Source organism: Leucoraja erinacea, chromosome 14 (genome assembly GCF_028641065.1).
Source record: "Leucoraja erinacea ecotype New England chromosome 14, Leri_hhj_1, whole genome shotgun sequence".
NCBI lineage: Eukaryota > Metazoa > Chordata > Chondrichthyes > Rajiformes > Rajidae > Leucoraja > Leucoraja erinaceus.
The window spans coordinates 34,921,964-34,940,493 of NC_073390.1; the positions used below are offsets into that span (position 1 = coordinate 34,921,964).

General features: G+C 41.3%; 1 long non-coding RNA gene across 1 annotated transcript; it reads left to right on the plus strand.

The window, feature by feature from the left end:
- The first annotated feature begins 325 nt into the window (after positions 1-325).
- On the plus strand, positions 326-15,797 carry LOC129703569 (uncharacterized). Its single transcript, XR_008724584.1, has 3 exons — positions 326-995; positions 3,854-3,975; positions 15,631-15,797. It is a non-coding gene; the product is annotated as an uncharacterized LOC129703569 (long non-coding RNA).
- The last annotated feature ends 2,733 nt before the right edge of the window (positions 15,798-18,530 follow it).

The following is an 18,530-nucleotide window of genomic DNA, read 5'->3' on the forward strand; positions in this document are numbered from 1 at the left end:
AAGGACACAAAATACTTCTGCATCGCAGCGGATCCGACAACATCCCTGAAGGACATGGATAGGAGACGTTTCAGGTCAGGACCCTTCTTCAGTCTGATTGCAGGGGCAGGGCTGACAGAATGCTAGAAAAGTGGAGGGCAGGATAAAGCCAGGCAGGTCATAGGTGAATACAGGTGCGGGGTTCTGATAGACAGGTGGTTGGACCAAGGCTAGAGGTGAACACACATACAGTGTGGGATAAAATTATTAGAGAGCTGAAACTAGAGGGTTGACGTGGTGCAAATTGTTTAGAAGTATAGGTGGAGGGGAGGGGAGAGAAAGGTGCATGGTCAGGGAGGGCTCAGGAGAAGGGAGAAGGGAGGAAGAAAGGGGGAGGATGGTATTTTATAGAATTTCAGATAAATTTTGGGAAACCCTTTATTTCACCCTGACCTGTCGTGCTTTGTCTTGCCCCTTCACTCATCTGGCTTTCTTTCTTCCTGCCCCTGCAATCAGTCTGAAGAAGGGTCCCGACCCGAAACATCACCTATCCGTGTTCTCCTGGGATGCTGCCCGGACCACTGAGTTACAAAATCACTGTGTCTTTCCTTGGTAAACCAGCATTTGCAGTTCCTTGTTTCTACACAGAGCACAGAAAGAGTTCTTTCAACCCGTCTGCTCTACTGGAATCCACCTTCACAGGAGTTGTGCAATTATATGCTCTTCCTTCAGTGCCTAGTGACTGTTTCCTCGTTAAGAAGGTATTTCCAATTCTCCTTGCAATTTTATTATTGACCCTGCTTCCAATGTCTTTTCAGGCAATGCACTGGAGATCAAAGATCCTGTAGCAAGCAAGATAATCCACTCCTGCTAAATGCAATGTGCTGAAGTGTAGTATGCAACGGAGCGGAACGTGGGCCATTTATTCGTCCATTTCAGTAACCCGACCCGACTTTGTATATCTCTCTCGCAGTGTAATCAGCGTTGCGGGGGAACAATTTGCATATGTGATAAAGGTTAGATTCATAATTCTGTTCATTTATAATTCTGATAAATTTTGAACTAGATTAAAAAATGATGTATAATTTAAGGATGGTTTTATTTAGCGACCATACAACTGATTAGATTGTGTAGGAAAGAACACACATAAATGAATGTGATATAGATGTATATAATCATATAATACACACATATACATTTCTCCAGATTTTTATATATAATGATAAACTTTATTTCGGACTCAAGACCCAGACAAGGGACAATACATAAAATTACATTGCAAACCTCCCCACAACTTTACCCTGGCAACCCTGCCGTGCTGATCCGGGCCAGACTTCCCACACGCTGTGGAAGGAACATAGGCATCTTTTTGCTTTTTATTGTGGCAAAGAGGCAGAAAGAAAATGAGGAGAAGATTTTTACCTGAGATGTTTGATTTTTACGAGGATGTTTCCGTAACCGGCTTCCGTCTCCGCACTAGTATCTTTGCTCCGCCGTGGGATCTTTGGTGCGGAGACGGAAACCGGTTACGGAAATGGGGCCGAATATTACCCATGAATCTGCCCATGACCGTACTACGTCTTTTTTGTCGAGTGGACTATCTTGCTCGCTGTAGGATCTTTGCTGGAGATCAGAACAACCCATTACTTTAAATGTTCTTTCTTCATTTCACCTCTACTCTTTTTGCCAATTACTGGCCCTTTGTGATTTTTCACACCTCTTTCAAATCTTCCTTTAATCTTCACTGAGGACAACCAACCCATCTTTTCACAAAATTGAAGTTTTTCATTAGTGTTTCCATTCTAGTAAATTTTATCTGTACCCTCCCTGAGTCCTTGATATCCTTTTTAAAGTACAGCTACAATTCACTACAGTACTCCAGCTACTCAGTGCATTGTAAAGGTTTAATATAATTTCCCCGGCTTTTGTACCATCTGCCTCTGCTTGTAATGCCAACAATCCTCTTAGCCTAAAAAAACAATCTCAGCAGGTCAAACAGCATCAGTGTGGGTAAAGAAATTCTCAACATTTTGAAAATCAGTGCAATGGTCCCTTATGACTATACAGCACATCGGGCACTTCTAAAGGGGACTAAATGTTAAGACAACAGTACTTCATCTCATCCAATTCCATGCACTCAGTTTTTCAACCGAATTGATCATTTTATACTTCTCCGTGTTAAATTTCACCTGCAATAAGCTGCCCATTTCAGTGTGCTGACCGATTCTATTCTTTTTTTCTTCAGTACATTTAGTAGTTCTGCAACACTATCAAACATTGCCGACATTGGGATTAGCAACAGAAGTAGGTAATTCGGCCTCACAACCCTGCTCCACCTTTCAATAAAATCATAGATTACTTGATCTGAAGAAGGGTCTCGACCCGAAACATCACCTATTTCGTTTCTCTGGAGACAATGTCTGACCCGCTGAGTTACTCCTGCTTTTTGTATCTATCTTTGACTAGATTAAATGTTCCCGGTAAACTCTCATTCCCTTGTATATCAAGAAAAACATTCATACAAATTTGTGACACGCAAAGATATTTCATATCCATGGTTATTATTTGTTTGTCAAAAAGTGAAATGGTCCTTATGCAGTGTGAAAGAGAACGCTGTGATCTCTTTACAAACCAAAAAAAATCATTAGTTTACCACTTCCCATTAGTTTTCTTTGCCAAGTACATCAAGTACACATTGAGACCAGATAAGGTTTGAAAGACCCATGCTTCAGAGCACACCAGCCATTAATGCTGCTTTAACATCTTTAAATGGTGGTACATTAATTGTTTCTGAAAGTCTATATATTCACCTATGACAAAGGGTCCTGACCCGAAACATCGCCTATCCTTGTTCTCAAGGGATGCTGCCTGACCCGCTGAGTTACAAAATGACTGTGTGGGTGGGGGCAGAGTCACTACAGAAAGCATCATTATGTTCTGTGATTCAAGCGTGATGTTGAATGAATGTGTGACACTCGGAACTGCAGATACTAGAACATAAAGTGCTGGAGTAACTTAATTGGTCAGGCAGCGTCACTGAAAGACATGGATAGATGACGTTTCAGGTCAGGACCCTTCTTCAGTTTGATTATTGTGCCTTGGTCCATGGATTCTAGTTGCATGTGTAGATCTACTGAGTGTCTGTGTGCAGTTCCAGAGGGGGTACAGACTTGGACCACTCAGCAGTCACAGTGAATGAAGTTAAAGATTGAATAGTTTTCAAGTACAGAGGCGGAGGTAAGGGCTGAGATTAGGAGTAAAAATAAACAAATGGAAAGAATCTAAAGGCAAATGGCAGTAACAAATTTGAAAAAGATGATATTGCTGAGGAAAGAAATAAAAACTGTGTCCAGACAAATTATGAATGGCACCAATAATATATTTATCTGTGTTCAAGAAGGAACTGCAGATGCTGGAAAATCGAAGGTACACAAAATTGCTGGAGAAACTCAGCGGGTGCAGCAGCATCTAGGAGCGAATGAAATAAGGGTTCCGAAGAAGGGTTTCGGCCCGAAATGTTGCCTATTTCCTTCACTCCTAGATGCTGCTGCACCCGCTGAGTTTCTCCAGCAATTTTGTGTACCATATATTTATCTGTGATGCTAACCCAGAAAGTGAGATTTTGATCTGAAATAGTTAAACTCACTGTTGAGACTGAAAGACAGCAGAATCTTAATCCAACATTGAAGTTATGTGTCATTGGACTACATTGGGACAAAACTGAACACTCTGGGAGGTCAGAGAGAGAAAGGAAAGAATAGGCTTTAAGTAGGATCTGTTGTGCTACTGCAACTCCCATCACCCGAACATCCTACCTTAATTTTGTTTTAATTTCTGTACTTTATTTCTTTCTAATTCATTGATTTTGTTATAGCCTTATCTCTGCCTCACAGCCAGCTGTTGTTGGCTACATCGAAGGAGTGTTTATGCTGTTTTTGTGTGTCAAGGGTTGGCTCATGAATTTAACATGCAAGCACTAAAGTCTGACAGCCACTGGTAAGTCGAATGTGTGTCTATATACAACAGCCAGTGAATTGTAAACCTCCTTTTAAAATATTATAAACAGGATTCAAATTAATTGTGGTGTTCAGTAATCTACACTTGAGAATTAGACAGCGTAGAATGCAATGACAAGTTGGCATCATGCATAAGAGACCTGGAATGTTTTTTGATATGCAAAATTTTGGTGAATCTGACAGATTTGCAGATCAAATAATAATAAGATCTGTGAATGAAATGAGAATATTGAGCAATATAAGCTTGAGGATCCTTCAAACCTTTTGCTTCATGTTTACTTTATTGCAACATATTTGCCACACTGAACAATGTGTTATTCGGCACTTTTAACTTCAGAGCAAAATGCATCATTGCACAAAGCTCTTAATTGCATTTGTTTCATATGCAAATTTAAAGACAGTTAATGAAGTGTACTTGTCGGTCTGTGTTTGTGTTCCCTTTGATTTTCATTCACACCTTTATTTCATCTCTGATATTTATCTTTGTTTGTTGGTTATCAAATTTTGAAACTGCGGTGATAAATCAGAAGGTATGTTTGAACTAAAACCCAATAGGCCAAAAGTATAGCATATGTCACTTGCAAACAACAATGGCGCAGGAGTAATTCTGTTTAAACTTCTTACTATATTTAATAACTTTTTTTCTCGTGGGTGATACTAGGTGAGAGGTGAACATGAAATTTGCAGCTGCTGAAGCTAAAGGATATATGAGTGATATTTCCCCATGTCATTGCATATGGAAAGTCAAGACCATTTGGTAATTTAAAAACAATATTTCCCCTAGGTTCAAGAGTTGGCAAAAGTCTTCCTATTATAAAGGAAGCATGACTTTTCATTTGAATATCATGAGTTTGGCTGAACTGCAATTAATCTACTTCCAAATGTAGTGATTAGTTTACATGAGCAGGGTCAGGCAAGTGCAGAAAGAACACCTGAGGGACTGAGATGTAGGGAGAGATTGGGCATTGAGAGTCTAGGACTGGAATATAGGAGACAGGGGCGATCTTATAGAGACATATAAAATCATGAAGGGCATAGATTGAGTGAACACATACAGTCTCTGTCCAAGAGTTGGGGAATTAAGAACTATCTGACATAAGTCTAAGATTAGAGGGGGAAATAATTAAGGGGAACCTGAGGGGCAACCTTTTCCACACAGAAGCCTGTGTCTAAATGGAACAAACCACCAGAGGAAGTAGTCGAGACAGGTAGAATAACAATGTTTAAAAGACATTTAGGCAGGTGCCAAGCTGCTCTAAAATGAAGTTATAAAGACCATGCTGTGAAGTTCTTGCAGGAGAGACAGATGTGCATTTGTTGATGATTAACTGTATTATCTCACTAACAAGTACAAGACTCAGGAATTCCATAAATCTGAATCCAAAAGTCGTTGGAAATGTTAGTGCTCAGATTGTTGCTGGAGGAAAACACGTTCACCAGTTCTTCAACAGACTGATTGAACTCAAACCGTTCCCATGAATACACCTTTAGCTGATGATGGTTGATCTTCCCACCGAATGACATGTTGCAATGACAGTGGGCTTGATACTTGATGGGTTCACAACAAATAGAGTAAAGGTAATTCAAACAAATGATAGAAGGAAGAAAGTAACAGAAAAAGGGAAGTGACAGGAAAGCACTCCAGTACACCCAGCATGTGGATTTTGGACTTTTTATTTTGTTAATGGAATTAAAATATGGCAACTTGTGCATGTGTGAGCTATGCAAAAACAATTTCACTGTGCATTGCATATGTGACAATAAATAACTATTGAACCATTGAACAATTGAGAAACCATTGTCACCTGATACAACTCCCCTGGAGCATAACTTAAGTTTAATTTGTAACTTATTGAAACTAAAAGTAAGGGTGATTGGCACAAGGTATAAGATTGACAATGTTAACATATTTTAAACCAAGTCCTTATTAAGGCCAAGTAGTATTAGAGATCAAAGAGGAAATTGAGGATGAGTTGCTGGCAGAATTTGTCATTAAAAGGATGCCATCTTAACCATAAGGGCACTGCATTCAAGAAGGGGTAATGTAGTTGGCCATTAAATCTAAGGTAGACACAAAATGCTGGAGGAAATCAGCGGGCCAGGCAGCATCTCTGGAGAGGAGGAATGGGTGATGTCATTAAATCTTGTGCTTTACTGTGGCAGATACTAATAGCTGCCTCTGTCAAGCTGCCGCATCCTGATACAGAGTTAAGAGTAAAGAGATGGCATTAGAAATTGCAGTGTCAACCTTTATGTTAAATTATTGTAATCCTATTTAAGTAAAGGTAAATCATCTCTGAAAAAGGGTTTCATGTTGTCATTTATTAAGTTCCTAATCAAATGCTTTGTAAGATTTGAGTAAATGGGTGGTTTTGAATGGCCTATTTTCATGCTGTATCTATCTATGGCTCTATAACTTTCAAAAACTAAAGCCCCACCCATTAGAAATATGTATGGTTAGTGGAGACATCCATCCTACAAAGAACCAACACATACAGCCACATTGGTAAATGTTAATGTATAGTGCATAGAGACATATGTTTTATAATATAGTGGACTGGAAATGTAAGTACATTGAAATATTGACGGCAATCTGATTGATACAGGCACTAAACAAGAGTTAATGGATATCAAACCAATTTAGAACAGGTACCTCTGATCCATTGCCTGAAAAGGGTAAATGATTCAAAATCCTTCACCAAACAAGTCAGCTATTTTCAAAGACCAAACAGAACAAATGCTATTTTCTGTGTGTAAAGGAAAAACAAGCTTAGATGAATAATTACTATATATTGCCTGGTTAAAGTTAAATCACGATTCAACAGGAGCAATTCACAGGGGTCCACAAGTTTGTGGTTAAAGCATGCATGTCTAGCTGTGGATGATAACTAGGTGATATTGTAGCTATTTTTCATATTGCATTTGCAACTCCCTTTCGACAAAAAAAACAGTGGTTTTAATGCATGAGGTCTATTCCATCATTAAAGATGCTCCACAAATACTTGACATTTTTTTGTATGATTAAAGCCTGTTTTCAATTCTCCTCAAATTTACAATAGTGTTTCTGGAACATTTATGACATTTGGTATACAAAGAAATCATAAATGTATTATTTTAATAAATATGTATGTTTAAATGCAACAGTGGAAAAGCATACAATCTCACAGCTCAATGCTAAAGGGCGAAGTGGATCATGTAAACCTGATTCTACATTTCAGTTATGGATGTCTCTCTTATCGTTATTCATTGCTCCATCTGACATGTCTAACAATGCAAACATTGACTATTTACATGACCATTTCTGCCAAATATGTCAATGTGTGAATTGGTATCAATGCATTTGAATCTAACACAGGGTGACTCATTATTTCATCAGTATATTGATCAGAACAATTATTACATGCACGAAGGGATTGATACGATGTGGTTCCTTGTCACCTCCTATAGAGGGTGCCATGAACTGTTTCAGGAAAGTTTGAGCATTTTTTACTCTGATTGCTGTTGAAACTCAGTGAGGTTTATTGTGATGCACTTTGAATCAAAGATCTTAGAGCAGAGTAAGATAGACCACTCCTGCAAAATCTAATGGACTGACGTGTAATACGCAACGAGGTGTAACTTCCGCCATTTCAGTAAACCCAACCAGTTATGCCTCTCGCAGTGTAATCAGCATTGCGGGGGAACAGATTGGGTGTTTTCAAATGTTTTAAATGTTTACATTTTTTTTAATGGCTCATGTTCTGTGTTTGAATTGATTTTTGTATTAAACTTGCTGTAATCAGTGTTGCCGGGGAACAGCTTGTGTGTTTTAAAAAGTTTTAAATGTTTTTTTTTTATTTTCTTTTTAAATGGCTCATGTCCTGTGTTTGAATTGATTTTTGTATTAAACTTGCACTCTGTAATTCATCTAATCCCATTGTTCTCCACTGCTTGTATGCACCCATAAAGGCAATTATATATATATAGACAATTATATATATATATGTTATATATATATGTGTGATACACACACACATATATATATATATATATATATATAAATGTGATATAGATACATATACTGTAATTATAACACACACATATATATTTTTCTAGTTTCTTGTATATATAAACACATATATTAATTATATATGTATATGTATATGATGCACAGATATATATATGTGTGATATATACGTACATAAATATATAACACACATATATATATTTTTTTTGTTCTTGTGATCTCTAATTATTTGTTGAGCAGCCCCTTTCTTTCTTTCTTTCTTTCTTTCTTTCTTTCTTTCTTTCTTTCTTTCTTTCTTTCTTTCTTTCTTTCTTTCTTTCTTTCTTTCTTTCTTTCATTCATTCATTCATCCTATCTCTCTCTCTCTCCCTCTACGAAATCCTAATATTGTGAATAAAATACCAATGAACACAAAGGCTGGCGGGACAGGATCAAGGGTTTGGTTTAGTCCAGGGGTCGGTAATCTTTTTTGCATAGGGGCCATGACCCCCCCCCCCCCCTGGACTAGCTGCTGCTCCCAGGTCGCCTGCGAGCCCCTGGTCTAGCTGCAGTTCCCAGGTCACCTGTGAGCCCCTGGTCTAGCTGCAGTTCCCAGGTCACCTGCGAGCCTCTGCTCCAACTGCAGTTCCGCTGTCTAGTCCCGGTGGCTGCTCACAGCTACCTAACCTACTGAGTGAGCTGCTGGCAAGATTCCCCGACCCCCTCCTTCTCAACACTCCTGCCCTCCCCGCAACTTTACCCCTGGCGGTCCAGCCGTGCTGACCCGGGCCTGATTCCGCACGCGCTGTGGAAGGAACAAAGGCACATTTTGGCTTTTTATTGTAATTTATGGATTATGCACCAACCAATTTTGAATAATTCAACATCGAAATTCATAAGCAAGGATAACAAATTTTATTTTGGTTATTCATGGTAAGATTTACATAGTTGACATTGTTTTGTGTGCGAGATATACAGGGTTGCAGTGTTTCAAATATCAGCTCACCAATGACGGCAGTTCTTTGACAAGTACTCAGTAGTTCGGTGTAGGAGATCTTTTCGACGAGGATTCTGGACCCACTGTCGACATCTGAAATTACGGAAAATATCATATAGCATTAACTTATAAGAACAATCTTATTATAAGATTAACATAAGAATATCATATAGGATTAACTTATAAGAACATATTTGATTATAACTACATACCTGCAGAATGGATGACATATCACTTAAATGCAAAAATTGTTTTCAGGGGTGGGGAGAGACATGTATATTGAAGATGCATTTTTCCTCTAATATGTCAATTTATCTTAAATGTAGAAGAGCTTATTAAAATCTTCTCACACTAGCATGTATGACTTACAACAAGAACAAAACCAAAAATGTACAGCAGGTGCATAAATCGTTGTAGGAGGTGGGGCAGGTTGACAGAGCAATTAATGAAGCAAATAGGATGCTGGACTTATTAACAGAGACATTAATATTAAAGTAAAAAAGTGATGTCATATAATATAATACATTGTTGGGGTCATAAGAATAGAATTGTATATGGTTATATGTGTATGGTTACAGTCATCATACATTGGGAAGGAAATTAAGGCTTTAATGTGTGCTCCTCGTGGCATGTCGTTGTTCCCTTAGATGTGGGAGCTGCACGAGTGCAACAGAGTCTAGATCAAAGATCATAGTCCCTTCTACGATCTTTGGTCTAGATGTTCAGCTGAATTTGTATGAGAGGCTGAAAGAAATTACATTATTTAGCCTGCCCGATCTCTCCCACTTGGTAGCTCAGATAGTTGAGTCCTGGCAACGACTCGACTATCTGAGCTATAGGAAGAGATCGGGCAGGCTAAATGATATTTTCACCATATGACAGAAAGTAATACATTTTTTCTCACCTTTAGTTTTTCGTTTTTTTTTTAAATAATCTTTTTATTAGAGGCAGGTACATATCATATTAAAAACATTTCATGTATATCATTCCTACATTACTAATATTATCGATTGATATTAGCGCTGCTTCTAGTATGTAAAAAAAAATATATAGATAGAAAATAAGAAAGAGAAATTAAAAAAAGGAAAAAGCATGATAAAGAAGAATGGAATAATTTACTAAAATTTACATTGGAGATAGGTTCGTAAATTATAAAGTATAACTTTTCATCTAATCCTTAATTCGAGTTTCAGTCAGGTTCACGTGCCGAACCAGTCTGCCCCTTCAAGTAGTCAATGAATGGAGACCATATTCTGATAAAAAGTTCTTGGTTGTCCATTAAGACAAGTCTGATTCTTTCCAAATGTAAATGTAAGGTCTCCAACATTTCCACAATCCACATTTTAATTGTGGGGGTTATAGGACCTTTCCAAAATTTTAATATTAATTTTTTCCCAATTATTATATTATAGTCGATAAAGTTTCTTTGGGTTGTTGTAAATGTTAGGCTTTGTTCTAAAATTCCTAGTATTATTAGTTTTAAATCGGGATCCAATTGAGTGTTGACAACTATAGATATTATTCTAAATATGTCCGTCCAGATGTTTTAGAGTTTTATACAATTTGCGAATGTGTGCGTTAGGTCAGCCTCTAAATGTTGACATTTATCACAGATAGGGGAGATATGTGGGAAGATTATTTAGTTTTGTTTTGGAGTAATGTAATCTATGTAGTACTTTAAATTGTATTAAAGAGTGTCTGGCATTTAATGAACATTGATGTATATGTTGTAAATTTTCATCCCAAATATTTATTTGGTTATTGGTTGGCTTAGTTCATTTTCCCATGTTTGTCTATATAAATCCGTCGGTGGTATCTCACTATCTAATAGGATATTATAAATATGAGATATTAATTTATCAGTATTAGGATTATTCAAACAATCATCAAGAATTTCTGGATCTCTAGTTCTAAAGTGGGGAACCTGAAGACAGATCGGGTCGTCTACATCGGCGATTCGAGCAAATTATAGTGGAGCAGTACGCTCCGCTTGTAGATGACGCCGCCATGACAGAAGCCGGTTAAGGGAATGTCGCTGAAGATTACCCATCAGCTACTATGGTTTTTTAGCCGAGTGGACCATCTTGCTCTGCTCTAAGATCTTTGCTTTGAATGAATGCTTTCAAATGAATGCTCTTTTGGGCTGCAAGCTGGAACTTTCAAAACAAAGGCAGGTATTTCAACTTACAACAGGAAAACAGATGAAACAGTGCAGTGATCCTGATACTGTTTTTATTGCAACATTTCAGGCACTGAAATCAAGTGAAATACATTAGAGTTTGGAATAAATGCAAAGAGTGCAAGAAATTCTCAGCATACTAGGTGGCAACTGCAGGAAGACCAATTGATTTGACAGGGAGATAGGCAGCCGTGTTGGTGATAAGTTCAAATTGTGGACTGGGCCCAGTATAATTCAGTCTATTCTGATAAAATACACTAGGACATTTCACTGGGCATTAATCATTCAAAATAAGACACATTTTGATATGAGATATTTGTAAAAAGACATTTCAAAGAAAAGGGTTAAGATGTGTCTTTAAAATGAGGTAGCTTGAGGATAAAGAATGGTTTCGGCCCGAAACGTTGCCTATTTCCTTCACTCAATAGATGCTGCCTCACCCGCTGAGTTTCTCCAGCACTTTTGTCTACCTTAGCTTGAGGATAACGTGTTTTTGATGATAAAATACGAAATGATACGAAACGATATGATGTGATACGATACGATAGAACTTTATATATCCCAGGAGGGAAATTGATCTGCCAACAGTCATAAAACACATAATATATGAAACACAAAATTAAAGTGATGAGTGGAAAGGATTGGGGATGTGAAAAGATTGGGGGGGGTAAATCGGAAGGGATCAGTCTACCCCACGACAGAAAGGGGAGGAGTTGTACACTTTGATAGCCGTGGAAGAAGGATCTTCTGTGGCGTTCTGTACTGTATCTTGGTGGAACCAGTCTGTTGCTGAAGGTACCCCTCAGGTTGACCAGTGTCATGGACGGGGTGAGCTGTATTGTCCAGGATGCTCCACAGTTTGAGGAGCATCGTCTCCTCCAAGACCACCTCCCACGAATCCATCTCCGCCCCCAGGATGGAATCAGCCTTCCTGATGAGTTTGTCGATCCTATTGGTGTCCGCGGCCTTCACCCTGCTGCCCCAGCACAGGGTAGCGAAGATGATGGCACTGGCTACCACTGATTGGTAGAATATCTGCAGCATCTTACTGCAGACGTTGAAGGAGCAGAGCCTTCTCAAAAAGTACAGCCGGCTCTGTCCCTTCTTGTACAGGACATCAGTGTTCCTGGACCAGTTCAGTTTACTGTCCAGGTACACTCCAAGGTACAGGTGCACAACCTTTTATCCGAAAGCCTTGGGACCAGACACTTTTCGTAATTCGGAATTTTTCGGCCTTCGGAATGGAAGATTTTTAGCGTAGATTTTAACGGCTGGCTCAGTGGTAGAGTGCTCGGCTCATATCCGAGTTTGCGCCTCGATCCCAGCAGTTACTCGGTCGCGAGTTTGAGTCTTCAATGTAGTTTTTTCTTGTAGAATAAATGTTTGTATGAAATGCAGTGTGTTGAATGAATTCCTGAATTTGTAAATGTGACCACAGCATTGAATCACCTCTCGCACTCATGTCACCCTAGCGGGGCTACATGCCCTTAGGCGAGTTTGCGCCTCGATCCCGGCAGTTACTTGGTCGCGAGTTTGAGTCTTCAATGTAGTTTTTTCTTGTAGAATAAATGTTTGTATGAAATGCAGTGTAAGGGAGGTGTACTGACTGTGTGGGCAGAACTTTGGAAGTGATTGCCCACCATCTCAAAAGTCACTGTGTCTCCCTGTCCCTGGTATAGCAGGGGGTGATCAAACAGCACAATACCCCTCTCCCTCTCCAACTCCAGAGGAATCCGCTCCCCGATGGGCCGCTACGGCGACAAGTGGCAGTTCGCCGACAGCCCGAGCTGCGCCACCCGAAGAACAAGACGTACCTTGCACACCATCAGCTTCTGCCCCTACCGTGTTCCTCTGGAGTTGGAGCGGGGCTGGGCTGGAGTTGCTGATCTAGGATCTCCGTGCTTGCAGTGGGCCTGGGGGTCGGTGTCCCGATGAGAGGGCGCAGCTCGGGCTGTGGGCGAACTGCCACTTGTCGCCATAGTGGCCCATCGGGGAGCGGCTTCTGGTGGTCCTGACGTCTCCGGCCAGTTTGCAGTTTTCCTCTGGAGTTGGAACGGGGCTGGGCTGCTGCTGGCTGTGGGTCTCTGGGATCTCCGTGCTTGCAGTGGGCCTGGGGGTCGGTGTCCCGTTGGTCCTGACGTCTCCGGTGACTGGCACTGACCTGCTGGCATCGCCGACGTGAAGACAGTGCAAAGCCCCCGCGCCGGTGCAATGGGCGGGGAGCTGGAGAGGGGAGGGGAAGGGTCACACACATGGCCGGGAAGCAGAAGGGTGTTGGTGGGGTGAAACTGAAGGGAGCTACAATCTGCTGCTGCCTGCCCGCTGAGTTAAAAAGTTCCCACTGTGTATCGTGAGTCCACCGTGGGAACTTTTTAACTCAGCAGGCAGGCAGTAACAGATTGTCAATTATTAATCCTCCTGCGCAATATACCCTCACCTTCTCTTTTATGAATGGGGATTTAGTTCCCCTTTCTTCGAGGACCGACCAGAGGTTCCGCTGTCACCTCTGTGGGCCGCCCTCGGTGAACGTCTTCAAGGACCTTTCTTCAAGGACCGAAAAAATGTCCGCTATTCGGAGCTTTTCGTTATTTGGATCTTCGGATAAAAGGTTGTGCACCTGTACTGAATTTGTAAACTGCACATCCACATCATTGATCCTTGCTGCTGAATATTTGGCCGCCAATGATAGCTGAAATTTGGGAATATTCATGCTCTCCTAGATTTCCCTTCCTTATTAATAAACACAACTAATAAAAAATACAATGGGAGTACTGCAAGATTAACTAAATCTCCAGGAAGTAGCTACAGATGCTGGTTTAAACCGAAGATAGACACAAAACGTTGGAGTAACTCAGCAGGTCAGGCAACATCTCAGGAAAAAATATATACTTGTTGACGGTTCTCCAGAGATGCTGCTTAACTCGCTGAGTTACTCCAGCTTTTTGTGTCTATCTTTAGCTAAATCTCTACATTTTTGAAGCTTTTTCAATGCATGTACTGGAGAATTTTTTAAAGAAATGCCGTTGATCGCTGTTGAATTAAATCAATGTTGCGATGTTATCTATCTGCAGAGCGGTGTGAATTCAAAATCAAACTGGTTAATCTAATGAGACTGGGTCTGCGCTTGGCATCACTGCCGAAGGTTTTCTGCAATGCTGCGATAAGCTATTTAGAATGGGTCAGTCAGAAGAATTATTGTGTTCTGAATTCAGATGCTGTGCTCGCTTGAGTACAACAATGAAATCTGGTTCACTGCTTTACTATTCTATGCGCTCACTGAGAAAATGAAGGATCGTCATTCAGGCTCCCCTATATTATTTCCACTGAAAATGACCGGCTGCTCAGCAGTGATCCAGCTCTCTGGCACAAAACAGGAAGAACTGCTTCCGATCCACTATGGAAAATGGGATAGAATTGACAATCAACACAGACTCTTTTTGCACTTTATTTTACCTGCAGTAAATGAAAAACCTGTTATCGATGCCGAGAGTAGAATGCATTCTCCATCAAGCTTCTCCGCTCCCCTCTACTACAGGCCCACACACCCCAAATGTGACCACCCCAAATTGCTTGACAATTTCTTTTCAATTCAGAGTACAAACTCATTTCAGAGTACAAATGTGTAGGAAGGAACTACAAATGCTGGTTTGAAACCAAAGTTAGACACAAAAGGCTGGAGTAACTCAGTGGGTCAGACAGCAACTCTGGAGAAAAGGAATAGGTGACATTTCGGGTCAAGATGCTTCGTTGGACAAATGATTATAATTCAGTGGCTGTTGGTTCTATCTCTAGTAAGAATCAGAAGTTGGCTCTGCAAATGAGCTTTTCATTTATATATACCTTAAAGAGGTCTGCATGCTTGAAAGACGTATCCAGAAAGCCTCGATTTGGTAATAAATTTGACAATTGTAGCCTTCAGAGACATTTAACTATCCCTTTGTGTTTGACCATCTCACATCCAGAAATGGCTGACCCAGGGATCACCCTCTATAGCCGCACATAGAGGAACCAACTATTTTCCTTCATCTTGGTTAATGCTTATATGTGGGAATGCCAGATATGGGACAGAGAAACCAAGAGATGGTGAAGATGATGGGGAGTGGAGAAGGATGCATTAGATGAGAGAACATCTGAGATAAAAAGGTGATTTTAATGAAGGATATCTTATTGGATCCCATGGATCTTCTTTATCTAGGGTAACCAAGCTGTGCGTTATTAATTAATAATATGGCTGATGGGAACATCTCGGTACATGTGACAAATAAAGTACTATTCAAAATATTTTTAAGTACCATACATACCGTACACCAACTCATAATAATCATGAAACAATGGGTCTGGCTCCTCAACAGATCTTATGAAATATATTTCTACAATTGGACTGGCTAATATTGCCCTAGAAAAAGCTATCTTTTGTTTTACTGAGGGTATCAGTCATTCAACTGATTTTGTCCCTTTATTTCCATTTTCCTAGACTCATATTTTATACCTCAAAAGGAAATCTCATCCTAACATCTATGAATTTTGAGCTTCGAGGAGCACTGTATGTACAAGCCGGTGACATTGCTGCAAGTAAGAATACATGAAAATTAGGAGCAAGATAGGCCACCGGGCCTCTTAACCCCTCCCTGTTATTCAATATGATCATGGCCTCAATATGCCAGGCCCCCATAACGCTCAATTGCCAATCACCACCATTGCACATTTTGCAGCCCGCCAAGTCTGCTTTTTCGTCCTTTAAAAATTTTTTTAGTGCATTTTAAAAGTCTGTGTAAATGTTCTCCGGTTTGTTTTATGTGGGGGGGATGGAGATGGGGTCGGAGGAAACTTGTATTCAGTTTGTCACCTGGCTGGAGATGCGATTATTTTCCGGATCGTGTCTGCGGTCGCTCTGCGGCCGCTCAGTGGCCTACCATCGATGGATCAGGAGGCCTCCTTGGACTGACTTTGGGCCCCACCGCAGGGCGTGGACTTAACATCGGAGTCGATCCCTTGCCTGGGATCACTCCAACTGCGTCCTGCGGACTTTACATCAGGCGCTCGCATTATCGGGAGAGGCTAGTCGTCCAACGACGCAGAGGCTCGACCAGCCCTGACGCAGGGTTCGATCGCTCGTCACGGGGGAGCTGACATCCCCCCGATGCAGGAGCTGATTGCCCCGATGCGGAGGGTCAAAACGCCGCCGGCTACGGGAGTCAAGATCGTTCCGTCAATGGAGGGCTCGAGCCCCCCGACTGCGGGAGGGGAAAGAAGCAAAGAGATTTGAACTTTTTTTTCGCCTTCCAGTCACTGTGGTGGATGTTTATGTTAAAATGTATTTTGTGTGTTCCGTTGCTTTTTATTTGTATGACTGACTTGACAAATGAAATTCCTCTTATGTTGCAAACATACTTGGCTTATAATGTATTATTGTGATTGTGAATTGCTCGATCTTTCACAAACATTCACCTGTCTCCACTGTAAATATTTTTGATGATTCAACCTCGAGCACACTTGGGAGAAAGAATTCCGAGATTCATTACCCTCTGAGATAAATCTTTCCATGCCCATCAGTTTTAAATGACAGGCTCTGTTTGAATCAACTGTTTGAGTCAATCTCTCAGAGGGCCAAGAGGGATCAACTGTCTCACCTCTCCTCCAAAGTCACCTGAATGCCCTTGGGATGGGAATCTTCAATATCTACTGGCTTGCTGAAGGTCGTCCAAGACTTGTGGTAAAGGCAGGGGCTGGAATGCACTCTGGACATGGTGGACAACATTATAATTAAAGTTTAGCATAAGAGTTGTAAGTTTATTTTAAAGGAAGCAAAGCCTTGTTCCTTGGGATTATAACAGATAGGTACCCACAGATCAGCAAGGATGGATGTCTCTGATAAAAAAAAGTCCTTAGGTTCATGTCATAGGAGCAGAATTAAGCCATTCGACCCATCAAGTCCATTCCGCCATTCAACAGTGGCTGTTCTATCTTTCCTCTCAAACCTGTTTCCTGCCTTCTCCCCATATTCCCTGACACCTGTACTAATCAAGAATCTATCAAGTGTCTGTAACTAAATGCCAAGATTACAGTCAAGGTTATTTAATGCACCAGGAATAGAACAATAAAATTCTTACTTGCCAAAGTTTAGCAGACACATTAACACTAGAATATAAAGAAATAAATATACAATAAATAATAATACAATAAATTATCAGTTATACAGGTGCACAACCTTTTATCCGAAATTCTGGAAACCGAAAAGTTCCGAAACCCAGACATTTTTTCCAGGATGTCGTCTGCACACCAAAGCTCGCGTTTGGCGCCAAACTTGACCCGAAACGACTCACGGTCAACCCAGGTCTGTACTACTGTAGCGGCTGCCTCCTCCCCGGAGACCGGGGAGACACTTAAACATCTGTAAATCATTGCTTAAATGTTAGTCAGTTAGTTTGGAGGGCTTTTATGTGGTGGTGGGGGACGGGTGAAGGGGGAAACTTTAATTCTCCAGAGAACTTTTAATCCCTGGCTCCGCGGCGCTCCAAATCCAGCGCCGCCCGCGGCCGAACGCCCGCAGCCACAGCTTCGCAATATTGGGAGTCGGCGGCCACAGTGCTCCGAAGCTTATGGCACGGCGACCCGGAGAGGCATTGACCGCTCCCCGCTGGTATTCCAGCGCTGCGCCGCCGCCGACTCCCAACATCGCGGAGCTGGGGCTGCGGGGCCAGGGATCGATTTCGCCGGGGTCTGAGCTCCAACCGGCGCCGCTCTTGACCGGATGCCCGCAGCCCCAGCTTTGCGATGTTGGGAGTCGGCGGCCACAGCGCTCCGGAGCTTACGGCACGGCTACCCGGAAAGGCATTGCCCGCTCCCCGCCTCTCCGTCCAGGTAGGGGACTAAGAATTAAAGTTTCCCCCTTCACCTCACCCCCCCCCCCCCCCCTCACCACATAAAAGCCCTCCAAACTAACTGACTAACATTTATGCAATGATTTACAATGATTCCCCGGTCTCCAGGGAAGAGGCAGCCGCTCCAGACTTTCCTAGCCGCCCGCGCTACCTACCTAATCTACGCTAAAAATCTTCCATTCCGACATCCGAAAAATTCCGAAATCCGAGAAGTGTCTGGTCCCAAGGCTTTCGGATAAACGGTTGTGCACCTGTACTAGATAACCATACCATGATAATGCAAACTAATGTACATTGTGCAACCTATACAAAGTCCATAGTAGTTTGGTTTTGAGGTAGGGCTATGATTACAGTTGTCCAGTGTTGTTCAAGAGCCTGGTTGTTGATGGGAAGAAACTGTTCTTGAACCTGGAGGTGACGGTTCTCAGGTACCTGTACCCCCTTCCTGATGGTAGCAACGAGTCTGCCCAAGGTGGAATGGGTCTTTGATAAT